Source organism: Apis cerana, linkage group LG7 (assembly GCF_029169275.1).
Source record: "Apis cerana isolate GH-2021 linkage group LG7, AcerK_1.0, whole genome shotgun sequence".
NCBI classification, from domain to species: domain Eukaryota; kingdom Metazoa; phylum Arthropoda; class Insecta; order Hymenoptera; family Apidae; genus Apis; species Apis cerana.
In genome coordinates this window covers 1,166,737-1,184,754 of record NC_083858.1, presented here as the reverse complement: position 1 = coordinate 1,184,754, position 18,018 = coordinate 1,166,737, and the positions used below count along the sequence as shown (strand labels likewise).

Here is an 18,018-nt window from a genome sequence, read left to right as displayed (position 1 = left end):
GGGTCCAACGGGCCCCGACTCGCGGACGTAGGCCTCGCACGAATGCCCTCGATTTATGAAGCATGAATTAAATACTACGATTCTAGTCACCCGTGCCCCTATCTCAAACTTTATAGGACGTTGTCTACAGTTTGGACTACTGGGTGAATTATATAGAATCGTGAATTATAGTCGCGTGGAATTCTTTTTTTTTTTTTTTTTTTTTGGATAAATTTGAGATCGTCCCTTTTCAAAAATTTACTCCATTTTCCTTCTTCGCGTAATCTCGCCTCACTTGTTCCTTTCGTTCAATTTATCGTTAAGTTTCTATAGAATGATTCAAAAACTATTTTCATCTAATCTTCCCAACGCTTTTCGTTATAACTTGTTTCCTACCTTCTTCTGCGCGACCATACGTCTCGAAAACCTTCGACTTTAATCTTCAATCCGTAAAAATTCTACATTTCCAACAGCTTTTCGAGCAAAACCGAGAGATGGCACGAAGCCACCCTGTAGAAACCTCTTACCGGATAAATGCATCCAAGGCTCTCCTCTCGTTACCCTCGGTCGCGGCCACGATTATGATTTGTTGACCCGGACCACCGTGCCGGAGTCAACCTCCGCGGGGTACAACACCAAGCTCTCTCTCCCCCCTCCGCCCACGGGTCAAGGAGGATCGTCCAGGATGGGTTAGTTTCTCACAATCGCGGAAACTACCGCTCCCCTTCTTCTTACGTGGATCGACTCGTCGAGGGTGGTCCTTTTCCTCGCCACAGCTTCCCTTATCAGCGTTGCTCGTCTGATTGATTCGATCGTGCCATCTCTTCCCCCTTTCCCTCCTCGCTGTGGGGTTAATAGGCTCTTCTTGGACCGATTGACGAACGAATTTGACAAGACCTGTTCGCCGAGACGATCGTCGTTGGAAATTTTAATCCACCGATTAAAGTGGATGAATTATTTATTAAAAGTGATCGCTTGTTTCGTTTTTCCGGAACGAGAAATGTGGATTACAACGGGGATTAACAACGAAATTAACGGAGGAAGGAAAAGTGATGGAAAGTAAAACTCGGCAAATCCTTTCCCCCTCGATGTATTTATTCAACTACGATCTGTTTGGACAAGGTCCGTGGCCGTTTCCATCCTATCGATTTTCCCACACCCTCCCCCCGTTTCGCCGTAACCGTTCGAATTTCTGCGTCGTCGTCGTCGTCGACGTCGCCGCCATCCCCTCTGCTCGCCACCTTCCCCGGCACGATGGTTTTAGTGGTTACAGTGGCTACACACCCCCGCGATAAACTCGAGAATTCGCCACGCTGGTATTGCCCGGCTCGAAATAGACGAGCGGAGCAGAACCGTCGCGCTATTAACATAAGAACACCGTGACCGATCGCTTCGACCCACCATTCCCTCTCCCCACGATCTCTCTATTACGCTGATTTCTCCACCCTTGCCGTATATCGTTCGGATACACGCTGCTTTTCTACCCCCTCTCTTTCTTTCTTTCTTTCTTTTTTTTTCCCCCCTTCCGTTCTTTCTTTCTTTCTTTCTTCACAGGATACGTGCTCGAAATGAGAACGAGGCAGGAAATTTGTGATCCCACGTTCGAGGCCTCGGATTAAGAGATTGCTTCTTTTCTACGGGACGGTTTCTGGAGGAGAGGAGAGTTAGTTCGAGGAGATGAAGTTAATGTTGCGTTAACAACTCTTCCAGCCCCTGTCCGATCCCGGCGAGATATGGATTTTCTGGGCAGGAGGGGGTGAAGCGGACGCTTTCGCGTCGATTCGTTTTCGTCGTGGTTTTTAGCGTGAAAAGAAACAAGTTTCTTTTTTTTCCCCCCCTTCAAAACGAGATGGAGACAAGAGGAGAACGTTCTTGTACGAGTGTTGTTCTAAAACTAAATCCACGAGATAATTTTCGATCGAAACGCCGATTTAAAGGAAGAATAAAACAAATAGATCCATCGAATCGAAGTGTCCCCCTTTTCCAACCAGAGCCAGAAGCTAATTTCGGTTCCCCCCTCCTCGTGTGTTGTGACAATCATCGGACGAAAACGGCGGAAGAAGAAGAGCGGATCACGCGTGGACCTGACACGCGATCCTCGTCACCGGTTGCATCCGTGGAAAAAGGGGGCCACGTGAAGGACGACGAGATGGGGAGGGGGAGGAAATGTCACCAAGCGGAACCCAAACTACGGCCGGAAGTCGCCGGTCACGTGACCGGGGCGACGCGCGACATTGTACGCCGGCATAATAAACCGAGTCCTGTTCCCCCGTGTCCTAAGTGTTCTATCTCTCTTTCTCTCTCTGGAAGAAGAAGAAGAAGAAGAGAAGAGAGAGAGACACTGATTTATGACAGGATTCGAAGCGATCGCGTCGAACCGATCCCCCCTTTCTGTCCATTTGGGGTTACGTTTAAAGGTTCGCCATTCTATCCGGGATTCTGCCACCGATTCGCCGCTCTCGATCGGTTTGATTCGATTCACAGCGGACTGTATTTGGAGAAATCGAACAATATAGTTCCAATTGATCGAAAGGATAGTCGAACGAAACTGGATGATTAATAAAATACGTCGTTTTATCATCAGTGACCATTTCCATAAAGTAGCATAAATTGTATTATGAATCTGTGATATCTTAAATAATAATTATTATCCAATATTTCTTTAATTAATATTTAATTGTAATTTCAATTAGAGAAAGAAATAATAAATTTTTCAGATCGTTCCGAGCTTGCATCGGAGGCCAAGTTTTCGAACGAAAATCTGGACGTTACAAATTATCGGTGCACATTGTCCTGTCAGAGCGCGAAACGGCCGCGATATCGACGGTTACGCATTAGTCGACTCGTATCCGACGCTCGACACGCGCGTCTACGTACTCACCGCCATTTGCATACGTGATTACACGTCGCGGCCGGACCGAATTGCCCGGCCTTGTATTATCTTTATGTACCTGTCCACGGTTCAAAGGGCTAAGTGTCAACCGTGGGCTTGGCTGCGCTTCGATGATTCGTGCGGGGTTGTGAATATCGGCGAAGGGAGAGATCGATCGAGGAAAAGGGAGATCTGCGAGGAGAAAGAGTAATTGTTAGAAGGAATTGTCGAATATTTGTTTCGAGTCGAGTGAAAATGCTTTTTTCGTGTGAAATAATTGGAAGGGATTGGATCGTGACGAGGAAAGTTAAAAAGGAAGAGGAAATATTTAAAGATATTGAATAAAAAAAGAAACGTGATTGTTCAAAACAAAAATGCGATCAAATTATTACGCATTCGTGATATTATGTTTCGTCTTAACTTGTAAGCAATCGTCCTTTCCACGTTGGAAAACAGAAAAACACGCAAATTCTACTCGAGCGACAATCAAAACAATCGACACGTGTTTGGATACACGTTTGCGATTCGACATTGTTCGAGCGCGTTCCGTCCTGGAAATAAATATTACGGTGTTATTACAAATTACGACGGAATAGTCGAGCCGCAGACCTCGCCGTGATCGGATCGATTCTCCTGCCTCCTTCGCAAATCTGTTCCGTTTAATCGGATTTCGACATCGATTGCTAACCAGGTAATCATCTTTCGATACTTATTAACAAATCCCGTAAATCTTCAAAGAGTGGTCGATCGTATTATTGTCGTACTCACCGGCTAACAATTATCGCAGTGCGGATTTCGTCGAGTGGGTGGATCGTGGATGCGAGAGTGATAAAAGTGTTTGTACGCGATTAATAATACGTATTATATCGGAAAATCTTGTCTTTTCTTCCGAATGAAAAATTTGTTGGCGAAAATGTATACGTATATGTGAAAATGGAATAGAATTTTGGGGATAAATTTCATCGAAATTGTATTAGAATAATTTCTCTCGCGTATAATCTTGTATATATACTAATTTTTGTTATTTACGAACAGATTTTCCGATTCACGTAAGTTTTTCTTTTTCTCTCTTTAAAATAACACACGGATTTTTATTGTTGTTGATTGATTGATCGAAATCCAGGGATAATACGAGATATATTGTACATAAAGATTTTTTTTTAAATAACGATCGAGAGGTAATATCTTACAAATTTAATCCCCGATTCGACGAATCAAATCCGTAACAGATTTACGAATTGGAAAATAGAAATAGATGAAAGAATAATTTACGTAACAAGAAAATTAACATTATTATAAAACGCCGAATCCAATTGGAGAAAGATCAAATCGAATCGTTGGAAAAAGGAATCCGCGTGTTTAATTTACGAATAAACTTTATTCAATTTCGCCAATTTATTTCAAATTAAAATACCGTTTTATCCACCACTTTATAGAATCCGGCAAACGCTATAAATACACGTATAAATTTTATTTATTTTCATCGCTACGTTTTCAATTCACGCTTTAAAGCCGCGTTAACGAAACCAAAATTCACTCAACGTATAAATATGTATATATATATGTACCGACGAATGGTAAAAATCGTACCGATTTTTGGTCGAGGAAGGGGTGTCTCACGGCCGATTATGCGCGAAAGGATGCACACCGGCTCGGCTCGATTTCGAGCATTGGGGTTCGCAGGAAGACACGACACCCCGTCGTATCGCTGTCTCCCCTCCGGTGGCTGCATTATTTGTTAGCAATTTTCCGAGCTGTCGGCTGGCCCCTTCCCCTATCCGATCCGGCTCGATCGTTATTGCGGTCATTGTCATTGTAATCCGACCGGGAATAATGCATAATGCGAGAGAGTGTGCCGCGTGTACGTGGCATCAAGTCACGGCGCTGCAGCATCACGTCCGCGAATCGATCGTGTCACGGATCTTGGATTTATCGTTCGATTAATCATCCGGTGTTAACGTTTCCTTAATTGAAATATTTCCTTATTTTCTTTTCTTTTCAAATCAATTTTTTCCATCTTTTCCAAATTCGAGACTTGCTTGGTTCCTTTTTTTAATATTTATCTTTAAAGTTTTAACTTATTTATGACGTTCTCGACGTATTTCTCCTTTCCAGATGGTAAAACGTATCGCAGCTCTCCGATCCAGTCGAATAAACCACGTGATAAACGTTCGAGTGGGATAACTCGACTATCAACTATGCGAAACTCGCAACTATGTCGAGTGGCTAATTATAATTTACCTACATAAAAAACACTCCAACGCTCCATCTTACACACCCTTACCTCCTCCTAATTAAAAACTCGCTCAAACTCGATCCTCCGTAACGCAACCGCAGCTACCCTCTCGCGTGCCTCGCGTCACCTCGACGTCGTCCGCCACGGAAAAAGTGGTAAGCAAAAAAAAAAAAAAAAAAAAAAAAGGAAAAAGAAATCACAAGATTTCCATTAGCCGCTTTCTTTTTTACCCAACCCTCACCCTTTACGCTAGAGCACTAGAGGAAGACACGGTCCAATATCGAGGAGCGGATTCACCCTCGAGCGGATCAACTCTCCCACCCTCTCCACCCTCGACGCATAGTGGTGGTGGTAACGAAGTCTCTGCTCCCTCCGGTATCGAAAGAGTAGAAAGTAAGCTGTAAAATTCAAGAAGGAACATTAGGGAGAAGGAGGAGGGAGGGTGGCATCGGTTCGTTGATCACCACCCCTCGGGTGCCGGGTTGAATTAGGGACACGAGGGGCCGAGGTGAGCCGTGTTTATTGACACAGGAAGCGATTCCTGCGCCTATGCCCCACGCCACGGTCCACGGAAGAGACACGGAGAGGAGGGAGGGGAGGATAGAAATGGGGTAGCAGACGACGACGACGACGACCCCGTGGTTGTCCCTCGGTTGACGTATTTGCAGCGTAATCCCATGATAAATTGCCAGGGATAAGCTCTATTAATTTTGCGTTATAAAGTCGGGAGAGAAAGTGGCGCGTTATGGAGACGTGTACAAGTATTTCGATGGGGATGTCCCGTAGGAGTATGCGATCTCTTGCCTCGTTTATACAGCCCGGTTAATATTTAATCTTACCTTTCTTCTTCTTTCTTCTTTACACTTCGTTCTTTATATACTTTTATATACGGTTGCAAGCAGAACAATGACAACAATAATGGTAATAATTTTATTCGTAAATGTTAAATGTTAAAAGATGACAAGACGAATTCTTCGACGTTCCTTCGTTTATAGAAAAATTGTTGGAACGAAACGGTTGTTATTTCTGCAACAGCTTTCGGTTAAAAAGAAAGAGAAAGGAAAGATTCCTCGACGAAATTTCAAATTTCCTGGGTGTCAAGGTGTTCCCGTTTTCTCGAGTAATAAAATTAATCACGATCCCGAACGGTTTTAAAACTCGATCGAAATAGTGGTTCGAGAAATGTTCCCCCAGCGTTCAGACACGCCTAGATACGCAGGTAGATTATTAATGATCTCACAGTGGTCGGGCGATCTGTGGTGAAACGGGTCCGGGCCCCAAATCTCCCGGGAACACCGTCTCGATTTCGATCTGGTGGACGGTGTCGGTATTATGTTATCCCTTAATGCCGATTAATTTATCAATCAGGGACGAGATAAAACGGAGGCTCGACTCGTTGCTCTTAACGCGATATCCATTGAACGCACGCGTGACGAGGAATAAGAATATTCGCTGTATACTCTAACGGATATATATATATATATATATCGATGATGAAGAAGCTTCTTCGAGCTTCGCTCTTCCACCGCCGGTTCTGGGAACATTTGTCATTCGCACCAGCTCTGATCAACTCTGATAGCCGATCTCGGGCCAAATGGAACGACCACCGTATTCTCTAGCCTCGTCGTTGTTAAATGGGGCCTAGAGGTGATTCCGATTGTGATCGCGTCGAGATCTTGCTCCTTTTTTCTTCTTCGCTACTTTCCTTTCTTTTCTTATTTATATTCTCCATCTTTCGCTGCTCTAAGTATAACAAAATTCGTAATCTTGCAAATAATTACGTCCACGTAAATGCAAGATAACGTGAGTTCGAATCCCTCATTCTTTTCGATCCGCTCTTTTCATTTCGTGGAAATGACTCGAGAAATTTCCCGGCTCTCTCTTTTCCTTTCTTTTTCTTTTTTAATCACCGATCTCGGAGTAACACAATACCAATTTACGGTAACACGAACGTTACATGCTTTCGCGCCAAGCGTAATTATCGTCCTTTCCACGAGAGACGGCACGCGAATATCAGTAGGACTTGGTGGCGAGGCGCATACCTCACCGTTCGTTAATTGCCTAACGTGTTCCGTAAGGTTGTCCCACGATCGGCCCTGGAAAATAATTCGCGTGCGGAATATCTATCGTGGAGTGACCGAGGTACGCTCTCGTTGAAATATTTTATTCGTTGCCGATAAAAACCAACGCATGAGTAAGATGTCTCGATTCTTGCGATTTTATTTGCAAAAGAAAGGGAGAATCTTCGGACGCGGAATCTTTGATTTCGAGTTTAGGGATTTAAGGATTACAAACTATTGAAATATCGAAATTTTAAAAGTACACTTGGAACGAGCTCACGGTTCACTCTCTCCCTCGATCATCGTTTTATCGATTATTCCATCGAATCGATCGATTATCGGCAAAATTAAAACACCGACGGGACGAGAAATAGCGAATTTGCACGAACGAGTTGTAGTTTGTTTTGTAGAAAGGAAAAAAGGAAGGGGAGAAAGGGAGGAGAGAGATGGAGAGAAAAAAAGAGGAAGCTCGACAAGCAAGATCTATTTTCTTTCGAGGGAGGCAGCTTGGAAGGGGGTGAAGAGGGGAAGGGTGGACGAGGAGGAATATCGAGGATCAGGGCAGAACAAAGTCCTTTGAGAGGAGCGGAATAAATTTGCATGGATTACGATAAAGTTGCGCGAGAGTGCATCGCTTATTGCGCCCTTTCCCTCTCTCTCTGCTTCGCGACATTGTGGAAAATAAAAACGACACGAGCTTCGTTCGAGCGGAAAACGCGTCCCGATCCCTATCGGCAAGGTGTGAAAAATGGACAATATTTCAAAAAAACACCACATCGTCGAACGAACGGAATGCTTCCTTTTCTGCTCTCTGCCCCCCTTTCTTTATTTCCTTTTCTAAATATTAATAATCTTGATCTTCGAGCGAGGAGATTCGATTTGATTTCGATTTCTAAAAAAAAGCCAATCGTTTCGCAAAAGTTTCCGGGGGGGGAAAAACAGCAGGAAGGACGCGTGTCGAGTCACGATGATGGCCGGCAAAAATGTGTCCTCACGAGTCGTAGGACACGTCGATTATATCCTGCGGTAGATAATATCCCTGTCGGTGGTGGCGGCGGCGGCGGCCGAGGCCCGGAATGCACCGGGGCCCCGGGGACTTACATCTTTTTCCGCGGTTCGCCGCATAAATAAACGCTGTCGGACAGTTTCGGGATCCCATCCCTCCCTCCCCTCCCCGCCTAGGCGCCGCTCTTTTGTCTTAGCTAATAGAACACGCGTTCCTGCGCGTCCCTTTCGTAAAAATGCCCGAAATGTCCAGTCGTATAATCCTCGCTCGATCGCCCTTCCCTCCTCCTCGCCTTCCCTCCCTCTGTTCATCCTTCCACGTAGCGCTAGCCGAAGACGACGACGACGACGACGACGACGACGACGACGACGCCTCTTCTGCCTTCCTGCTCCCCGAGACACACTCGGGCCACTCCTTTTTCGGTCTCCTTCCATCCCACCCTCGCTTCTCTCCCCCTCTTCCTTCTTTTCTTTACCTTCTTCCCCCCCTCCTTCTCTCTTTATCTGTTTGTTCAGACCGCCCGTCCCGGAGGGATCGTTAGCGATTATTACCATAACTGTTAATTGCTTTACGAAGCTTGGAAAAAGGGCTCCGTCACCCGGACGGTTGGACACGAGTTATTTTATTATTATTTCTCCTCGAGTCGGGCGAGGATCGATTTCGAAAACGGCTCGAATAATCGAGAACACCTTCCTCGCTCATTTTCAGAAAAATAAATGCAATCCAGTCGGCTTGAATTAATCGATGAATTTTAAACGTCTTTGATTTCACCGATTCGAGCGATTTATATATATATGTAGAGAGAGAGTTCTATAGAACGTTAGTTGCACGAGGCTCATAAGGCATTCCCGCAATGGGGATAATGGCGATTCTTCCAACGATCGAACTGCTTCCATCATTATGTTGATGCAAGAGCGGACGATTCGTTCGACACTGTTGCTTTTTCCTCCCCCTCCCTCGCCAAGACGCTTCCATTCTCGCACGAGGGGTGCAATTTCTTACGACCAAACTTAATAATTCACCCCAGGTTTACAGTGGATACCGTATTATCGCCGGAATTACTCGAAAATTATTTAATACGCGAATTATAAATTATATTTATATCTCCATTACCTCGAATATTACTAACGTTTCACAGATTAATTACCACGGAAAAATTATTATCGATCAAAGAATTTTTGCATTCTTCACTGGTTCAAGGTTTCGTTGAAAAAACGGGAAACATCTTATCTTAGCCGAAAAGAAAGAAAAAAGAAAGAAAATAAATTGCTCCAGACTAGTTTCACGATTATCCCTCCAAGATAACTTCCGCCACGCGCACCGCCTCCCACGAGCACGCACGTACACCCGAACCAATTACCCGAAGCGCCACATCCGATCTCGGAACGCGCCTCTCACCATCTTTCGTCGCGAGGATCCTTCCACCCTCCTCTTTAACCGGAGAGGGGGAGAGAATGGAAAAGCAGGCCGCTTCTCTAGGTGGTCCAATAATAAGACAATAAGTTAGGATCCGGTCCGGTTGATATCAGTGTGGGATCGAGAGGAGACGCGAGTGTGTAGCGTGTGTATAGAGAGAAGATGGAGAAAGAGGGAGGAAAGGAAGAAGGAAGGAAGCGAGAGAGAGAGAGAAGGCATGCCGGACGAAAGCGAATGGTATGCCCGGAGTGGCGCCAGAAGTCTTTCCTCGTCCTTCGTTCTCTCCCTTCGGCCTGGCCCGACCCATTATCCTCCGTCCTTAGAATCTATCTCTCCTCGTCCTCGTCCGGCCGATCGCGCCGATCCAATTCCCTCTCTCCCTCCCTCTCTCTCTCTCTCCGTCGAGGCACGCGATGGAGGAACAGGAAAATTAATAATCCTTCTCTCTCACGGAGGCGAGTCCCGGATTCCACTTCTCGTTTAAGCGAGAATCCGCGCGATTCTCCGTCCGATTCTTATGCACAGACGCCGCTTTCTCCCCTCTCTTCGAGGCCTGTGACTAATTAAAGGGGATACCGCGGGGATACCGTTTCGAGACGCTTTCTCGAAAGGAGGAGAGGGAGGACGGATTGGAACAACCGATCCGTTCGTGTCCCCGGATGGGTTCCTCCTATCGGCCCGACCTTGGAACGAGAGAACCGCGAGAGGTAATCGGGGGATTGGATTAAACGAATCTCCCTTCCTCGATTTCAATTTATTAAAGATAAGAGGCTGGACTCGCATCCGGATGGATTCGAGGCTGGGCAGTTTGAAGTGTTTATCGGGTCGGCTTCGTGTCGCGGCGGCAAATCACCGAATCCGGCGGCCGGGACGCTGTGGAATTCGCAGCATTCGGCGGCGGGACCCAGGCATCCGGGAATCGTCGCGGGCGCACGGGCTGAAAAGGATGGAATTGCGGTCGTGCCGCGGAGATCCGAGCCGACCCACCTCCCCTCTCCCTCCATCCATCTCCTTCTCGCTATTTCCACGAGGTTATCGACGTTGCGCTGCCGAATTCTATCTATTCGTGGGCGGAGGAGGGCTCGGCGTTTGTGGGTTCTGCGGGCTGCCAGGACGAGGGATATACTTTGGAGTTTTTTCTGGACCCACTTTATGAGGATCGAAGGATCGAATTGTTAATTGTATCGTTATTGGGGGGTTTATTAAGACGTTTGTTCGCTGCGGTTGTTCGCGATTATCATCGAGTCTTGAGCGATAAATCGTAACTTTGACTATTGAATGTTGTTCATCGATGGGGGAAGAGTTCTCGAGTTGGTTATTAGAAGAATGATGGATGGACGCGTAAGCGTTGAGAAATTTCATCCGATTTTCTGTTTCGAGATCTGTCGGAACATTAACGCGAGTTAATTGTGCAAACGTTAAAATTTCGATGTTTTAACGAAGCTGTTTCATAAAAATGCGCGTCGCGATTCCAAGTGATTTATTGCCGCGCGGGTAAAGTTTCTCGTGGACGCGATCGAAAGCAATCGTTTCCCTATTTACAGAGGTTAAACAATCGGTTAAACCTGTAAACCAAAACTTTTCACCTTTACACCGTGCACCGTGTTCGTGTGTTGATATCTCGTTTTTTCACTTTCTATTTGCACAATTCTAACGGTTATTGGCAAATATTCCCGTCAAACTATCGTCGGTCCCTTCTCTCCCCCAATATATTTTTTATTTCAATTACAAATTAGCGGAATCAAGCGCGTTTTCATCGAGGAATTTTCACGTTTCATCGGGATTTAATCAGTAAAGAAACACGACCGTTACACCTTCTTTCCATCCCTCGCTATCCCATCGATCGATTACTGTTTGCCCCGCAAATATCCGATCAATGCTGTCCAACTATTTTTTTCTTCTATTTATCCATTTCCTTTCACTCGCACCGGGATAAAATAATAGTGATAAAGTGATAATAAAATAACTTTAAATTTTCAATTGAAAATTCCTCGATGAATAAATAATAAAGTGAAACAGAAATCGGTCGTTTCTTAAAAGATTGGATGATTCGTGGCAAGTTTTCTTACAGAGAAGAAGACAACTCACCACTTAGATTCGTAAATCCTGGACCAAGAAAGAAGAAAAGAAACTCGCGAGACATTGAACGTTGGTTGGAATTAGGATTATGTATACGTTCCTCGCGTATTTGCGCATCCCTCGGACCGTTAGAAAGCTCGAGCGCAGTCGTGAAGCCACTCGAGCAGGTCGTTGACGGGGCCAGGAGGATTCTCCCCGAGGTAAAACGACGAGGGTTTGGCAACAACGTTAATGAGGCTGAAACAAAAGAATCTTGTAGGCCCGAGGCGGGACCCCCGCTGACCGATGGAACTCCGGGGGGTTGGTGGCGCCACGAGCTGTCATCACGTGTCAAACGCTCGCCTATGATATTCAGGTAGAGAGAGGGGGGGAGAAAGAGAAGTGTCTTCACCCCGTCTTGCTCCAACTACCCTTTGCCCTGGGCTCTGGGCCAGGCTCGGGGATATTTGTCCCCCCTCTCTCCTTCTCCCCCTTTTTCCTCAGAGATCTGCCGATCGGATAACCCTAATATTCGCGTCCCGTTATGCGTACCTTCAACCCTCCCCCCCTTTCCTGCCTCCTTCTCTGTTAATTATTTCGGTAAACGAGGGTTGAAGTGGTGCTGCTCTTTGCGGCTGGCAGGGATAAAAGTCGGCGTGCTTGGATAATTTTTCCTGTATTTTCTTCCTTTCCTTCTTTCCTTTTTCAAAGCTCGGAGGGAAGGGTAGTTTTTCGAGATAAGATTACCTCTATCGAAATTGATTCTTAAAACGGTGTTACTTTTCTACGAGGAGAGGGTATTTCTCGCGACAGAAATGTTATAATCGAGAAGGACAAAATTTGATAGAAGAGAAATGCTCAAATCCCACTTAAACCGAGTTTAAAAACTCTTCCCTTCGAGATAAGAAGGAAACCAAATTCAAATTCGTCCCCTGGCACGATGATAACGATGATAAGGAGGGCGGAGAAACAAGAGCAGCCCGGGAACCGGAGGAAATTGGCGCGCGTCCGGCCGCGTCCGCGGTGCATTCGCGCAGCCAATCTGCTTAAGACATCTCTGGGCCGGGTGCCGCGAGCCGGTCGGCCGTCGTCGGCTTGCAACTGTCCGCCCGGGCGGCGCATCGTTCCCCCCCGGACGGACAATAGTTGGCCGGTGGTATGCACGGCGGACCACACACGCCGGCGCCATACCCACACCGAGGAGAAAGGGTGAACATACGAGCGGTGTAAACGTATTTCAAACACCAGCCTATACGTGGAAACAATAAATAAACTATAACTAACCGCCCTCGGACCCGGTGACAGGTGAATGGTGAATCCTCTTGTTAGCCACGAGGACGGCCGAGGGGGCGGCGAACGTTGCGGAGGAGCGAAGTGAGATGGACAGAGGAGGGGGGGAGAGGAGCGAGCGTCGAAGCGCCGGTTTCACGGAGGCTGGGCCCAGCGGGGCCAGTTGGTCCCCCTTTATGCGTGCGAGCCTCGCCGTCGAGATATTGCGCCACGAGACACACACGCCGGGGGACGCGGGAGGGGCCACCGTGTCGGGGCCGAGCGGGATTATCGATGTAAGTCACCGAGAACAAAGGGCAGCCTGCTCGTCCCGCTCTGACGGAATAAATCGCCGCGATCGTTGATCGAGGAGGACCGGCCTCCCCGTCCTCTCCTTTCCGAAACGTTCTTCTTTCTTTTTCATGCTTTATATGCTTTCCTCGCCCGTTTCCCGTGAATCGAACCGCGGAAAGGGATCGAGACAGAGGTAGTGGATTCATCGTCGCTTGACGTTCGATAAAATTTAGAATATTCGTAGAGTTTCCCTGGTCGTTTCGATTAAAATCATCAACGAATGATCCGGTCCGTCAGGGGAAAGGAATGCATCTCGTCGAGAGTTGAAGCGAACCGACGAAACGTCCACAAAGGAAGCCCTCGAGTGCTTTCCGCGAGAATGGCGGTCATCCTGTCCTGAGGCAGAGCCTGGGAGGCCCAATTTTAAGCAAATTTAGGCCTCCGATGGGGCACGGACGGATAAGCGTGTCGCCTGTCTACCTGGGTCAAATGCCTGGCCCAGCCATTCACGCTTATCCAATATTTCTCGACATTGTCACGCTCCCCCTCCCCTCCTCCCCCCTCGTCTTGGAGGATCCTGCCTCGTCATTGTCGAGGGCCCAGGATTTCGAAGGAACCGTGGCAATTGGATTAAACGTATCCATTACCATTGCGAACGGATAGGGCCCCGTCTCTCGAGTCGTTGTACGAGAACAAATTTTGCAAATCCGTATCTGTCCGCGCGGATGGAGAAAGAGAGAGAGAGAGAGAGAGAGAGAGAGGGGAATTGGACTGGCTGCCGGAAGAATGGGCCTTTTCTTTCGCCTGTGTTTTCCATTCGTTTCCGGTCGGTTGGAGAGGCGAACACGACGTCGAGGATCGCGTTCGTGCGCTTTCAAGCGAACCATCCTTTGGATCCTCTCGATGCTTTCGAGTTGGATTACCGCTAATTTTTCTTATTGCCGATTCGAAACGGTATTTTTTCCTTTATTCATCCTCCAGAAGGGAATCTTTTCGGCGGAATGTTATTTCTTCGATTTTTCAACCACCTTATTGTTACCTTTCGTCAAAACATGTTAAACATGATTCGTAATTTCCTCCGGATAACGTAAATGATGCCTTAAGAATCGGAAGAAATTACAACGGTAGACAGAGAGCAACTCCTTCTTCCGATCACATATAATAATAAAGAAATCCTGCGCAAAGAGGGAGCATCACGGCGATCGAGAAGAAGAAGAAGAAGAAGAAGAAGAAGAAGAAGAGGAAGAGGAATCCACGCACGAGTGAAAAGATAAAGGACTCGACGGAACATGAAAGAGGGTGGGTCTCGATCCGAGGTCCAGCGATGGAAAACAGGAAGAGGAGGACCTGGACTTAGGGACCCGGCGAAAAGACCCTTCGGTCGAAGCCAAGAGGGGGCGAAGTTGGGGAAAAGGGAAAGGAAAAAAGGGGGCCTGGCCTCTTTGTCGTTGGGAAATTAGGCCTGAAATGCCTGCTGCTGCCGCCACGGTGGAAAAACGATCGACTCGGTCGGTCGTTCATTCTTTTCATCGGCCCGGATCATCCCGTTAAACGGATCCATCCTCTTCTTCTCCGAGCCTCCTCCCCTCTCTTCCTCTCTCTCTCTTTCATTCGCGCTCGCCTCCGTCATTATTATTATTATTCTTCTTCTTCTTCTTCATTGTGTCGCCATCAAACCGGCCGCGAAATGATGTTTCTACGACTGTCTGTCTGTCCATCCCTCCCCTTGGCTTGGAAGGAAGATGCATCCTCTTCCCTCTGTTCTTCTGTCCCCGCAACGAGGTATACACATCCTCCCCATTGTCAACCTCTGTTTCGGGGGGAGGTTGCAAGTTCGGCGAGCAACCATCCGTGTCGGGATCTCTTCTGGTGACCCATCGCTACGCTACCCTTCTCTCCATCCATGGAGAAGGAAGGATTCTTTCTTCGAGTCTATCCTTTAATTCGTGTTTAAATTCTCGACAAAGAAAAGAAAGGAAGAAATAATCGCACCCTGGAATACACACGAATTCGTTTCCACGAATTGCCGGGGACGGAAAGAGAGGGATGGGATTTATCGAATTTGTGTCATCGTTCATTTTTGCGGGGCCACGAGTTCGTTATTCCACGGCGCAGAGAAAGAGAGAGAAAGAGAGAGGCAGAGGCTGTGATTGGGATTTTTTTTTACCGACACAAGCCTCGTTTACGGGCTCTTGATTGAGCTGTTTGCCTCGACGGATCCGGAGTCAAACGGGGGCATAGATAAACGGAGAGGCATTGTACCGGGTAAACAGAGGTGATTCCTCTTTTGTGCGGACACGAGTGTGCGGATCGATGTTGGAGTAGCTGCGAAGATCGGGTGTAAATTGTCGGTTGAATTTTTTCGGCTTGGAAAAAGTGCTGCCGCCTGGCGATTATTAGGAAATCGTGGACTCGAAGTAACCTCTTCCCCTTCTTCTTTCTGCGATAGAATTGGAAGAGAATTTTATTAAAAAAAAGAAAGATCTCTCTTCCAATTCCAATTGGAAAAACGTGTCGCAACCCCGGACGAGTTTGCCAGGGCCCGTTTAAGGGGGGCGGTTCGTGACATAAAGAGGAACAAGAGCGAACAGAAGCGGCTTGTGTCCCGTGTGCTTTTTACGCGGCTCGATCCGACGACATCTTCGAGGACCCGGAACGAATGGTGGCTGGGCCCCCGAAATAAGAGAAAGAAAACGAAGGTATATATATATATATGTAGGCGAAGAGCGGAGAAGAAAGGAGGGAGGTCGGGAGTTAACGCGGCGAAGAAAGGAACACCCTGGAGATTCGAGATCGAGTTAAGATAATTGCTCGTTTGTTTAAACATTTGACCGACCCGCCGAACGGCTTTTTGCTCGTCCATCCTTCTCGATCCCCTTTTTTTCCACTTTTTATCTTTTCTACGGACGGTGGCGGCTCGTGGTGGCGGGCGAAATAGGGGATTGTTTTCTTTTTTCCCTCGTGATCTATGGGAGAGCGGGATTTATTTCGATTTAAGAAACGTGACGAGTACAAGGATACAAAGGAGGGGTCAAGTAGAATAATGGAGGATGCTATTTCGATTCGTGCACATTTATTCAATGATGTTGTTCGTTTTCAGAAATGGTAATAAAATTCGAGGATATGGAATATATTGAAATTTTAATATGAACATCTCGACATCTTAATTAAATAGAGAGAATCAATATTTCGAGTCCCTCCATAAAGGGTAAAGAGCTTAATAGAATTTATCGATCGATCGTTCTGCGTATCTTTTGTTCTCTCCTTGCAATTATAAATTTTACAATTCGTTAAGAAATGCATCGGTTGTCGGGGCGGCGATCGTTTGAATTTGCCACCACTTACGCCGTGTCACCAGCAAAAGCTAACTAGAGAGAAACTTTTCTCGTGGCCCACGTGAAAACAGCCCTCGTGAATGTTTCTGTCACCCCCAGAGGAGCGGGGTAGCCCGCTCCAGATACGCGTACGTCGGCCACGACCGGTGCGGCAACACCCCGTGAAATTTTCATTTCCGCCAACCTCTAAAATCCTTCCTCTCGAAATCCTTTCTTTCGAATCGTCTCGAACGATGTCCATGTTTCGAGGATCGAGGCAAAATTTTAATTTCGCCTCTTCCACGGATCCCTCCCTAAAACATCCCTTACTGTTTACTTAGAATCACAAATCGAGAAAATTTAATTGGCCGATACACAGCGCTGTTCGATACTCGCTTGGCGTCACCCTCGCCCCCGAAACCGACGTCCCGAAACCATCTCGAGCGAAATCAGCGTTATCGTGTCCTCAACAGGGCGTGAACGAGCGTGAACCCCCTTAATTCCATGGCCGATTTTCACGGTCCGTCAATAAAACGGAGTCTTTCACTCCCGCCCTCCATCTTCAGAGGGAACGTCTCTCTGAACTGTCCTCCACGCTCTGATAACCGCCATCCCCCCACCGGGTTGACTTACGACCCCGTGCGCCTCGAGGAGGATACGCGGAGTCCTCCTCCCTCCGCAGGGAGTTCAACCCACCCACCCACGCCCGCGTGTCCCTCTGTTGCTCGCGACGTTAAGGGTGGGTGATAGATGAGGGGGAAGGCGCCTCGAAGGGACGCCTAGCATCTTACCATTCCATTTGGAAGGAGCACGAGCACGATTGTGCTCGGGTTTCGCGTAAGGAGGCGCGCCCCCTCGCGTATTTCATCAACCAGCTTCGTGCTAGATATCGCCCTGGGATGTGGCGACCGCATCCGGACGTTTTTCATCCATTTTCGTCCGCTGCGAAAGCTTTTGGCCGAGCTCGATTGCTTGGTTTTTCGGCTAGGTAAATCGTTGAATTTTTCTACGATTTTAAAATAATATCGTGGATGGATATTATTTTGGGTATTTTGGAAATATAGAGATCGGTCTCCTTTTTATTGTTTTGTATTTTTGGGATAAAATTTTGAGTTTTGAGATCTGTGAACTTTGAAATAGATAGACTTGAATTCGCTTTATAGAGCTTCTTTTTATTTTTTTGGATTTTTCGAATAGAGTTGAAATCTGTGAATCTTGAATTCGTTTTGGGGTTAGAAATATAGAGTTCGATCTTCTTCTTATTTCTTTGGATTTTTGGGGTAGAGTTTTGAAATCTGTGAATTTTGAATTCGTTTTGAGTTTGGAAATATACAGCTCGATCTTCTTTTTATTTCTTTGGATTTTTGGTATAAAGTTTTCAGATCTGTGAATTTTGAAGTAATAATTTAAAATTTTTATAATATGTTTTTAAAATAATATTATCAATGGATAATATATCGGTTTTGGGTTTGGAGATATAAATCTTCTTTTTGTTTCTTTGGATTTAAGAGTTT

The 18,018-nt window shown here is 46.6% G+C and overlaps 1 long non-coding RNA gene across 2 annotated transcripts in view; it reads left to right on the top strand.

The window, feature by feature from the left end:
* The first annotated feature begins 990 nt into the window (after window positions 1-990).
* The window catches only part of LOC108002453 (uncharacterized), a 36,342-nt gene continuing 19,314 nt past the window's right edge, over window positions 991-18,018 (top strand). The window contains exons 1-3 of one of the 2 annotated variants that reach the window (XR_009830486.1): window positions 991-3,542; window positions 4,967-5,242; window positions 11,641-11,848. This is a non-coding gene — a long non-coding RNA (uncharacterized LOC108002453). Of the gene's footprint in view, window positions 3,543-4,966; window positions 5,243-5,340; window positions 6,967-11,640; window positions 11,849-18,018 lie in introns of those variants that run through there. The other variant, XR_009830487.1, reaches the window with a different exon arrangement.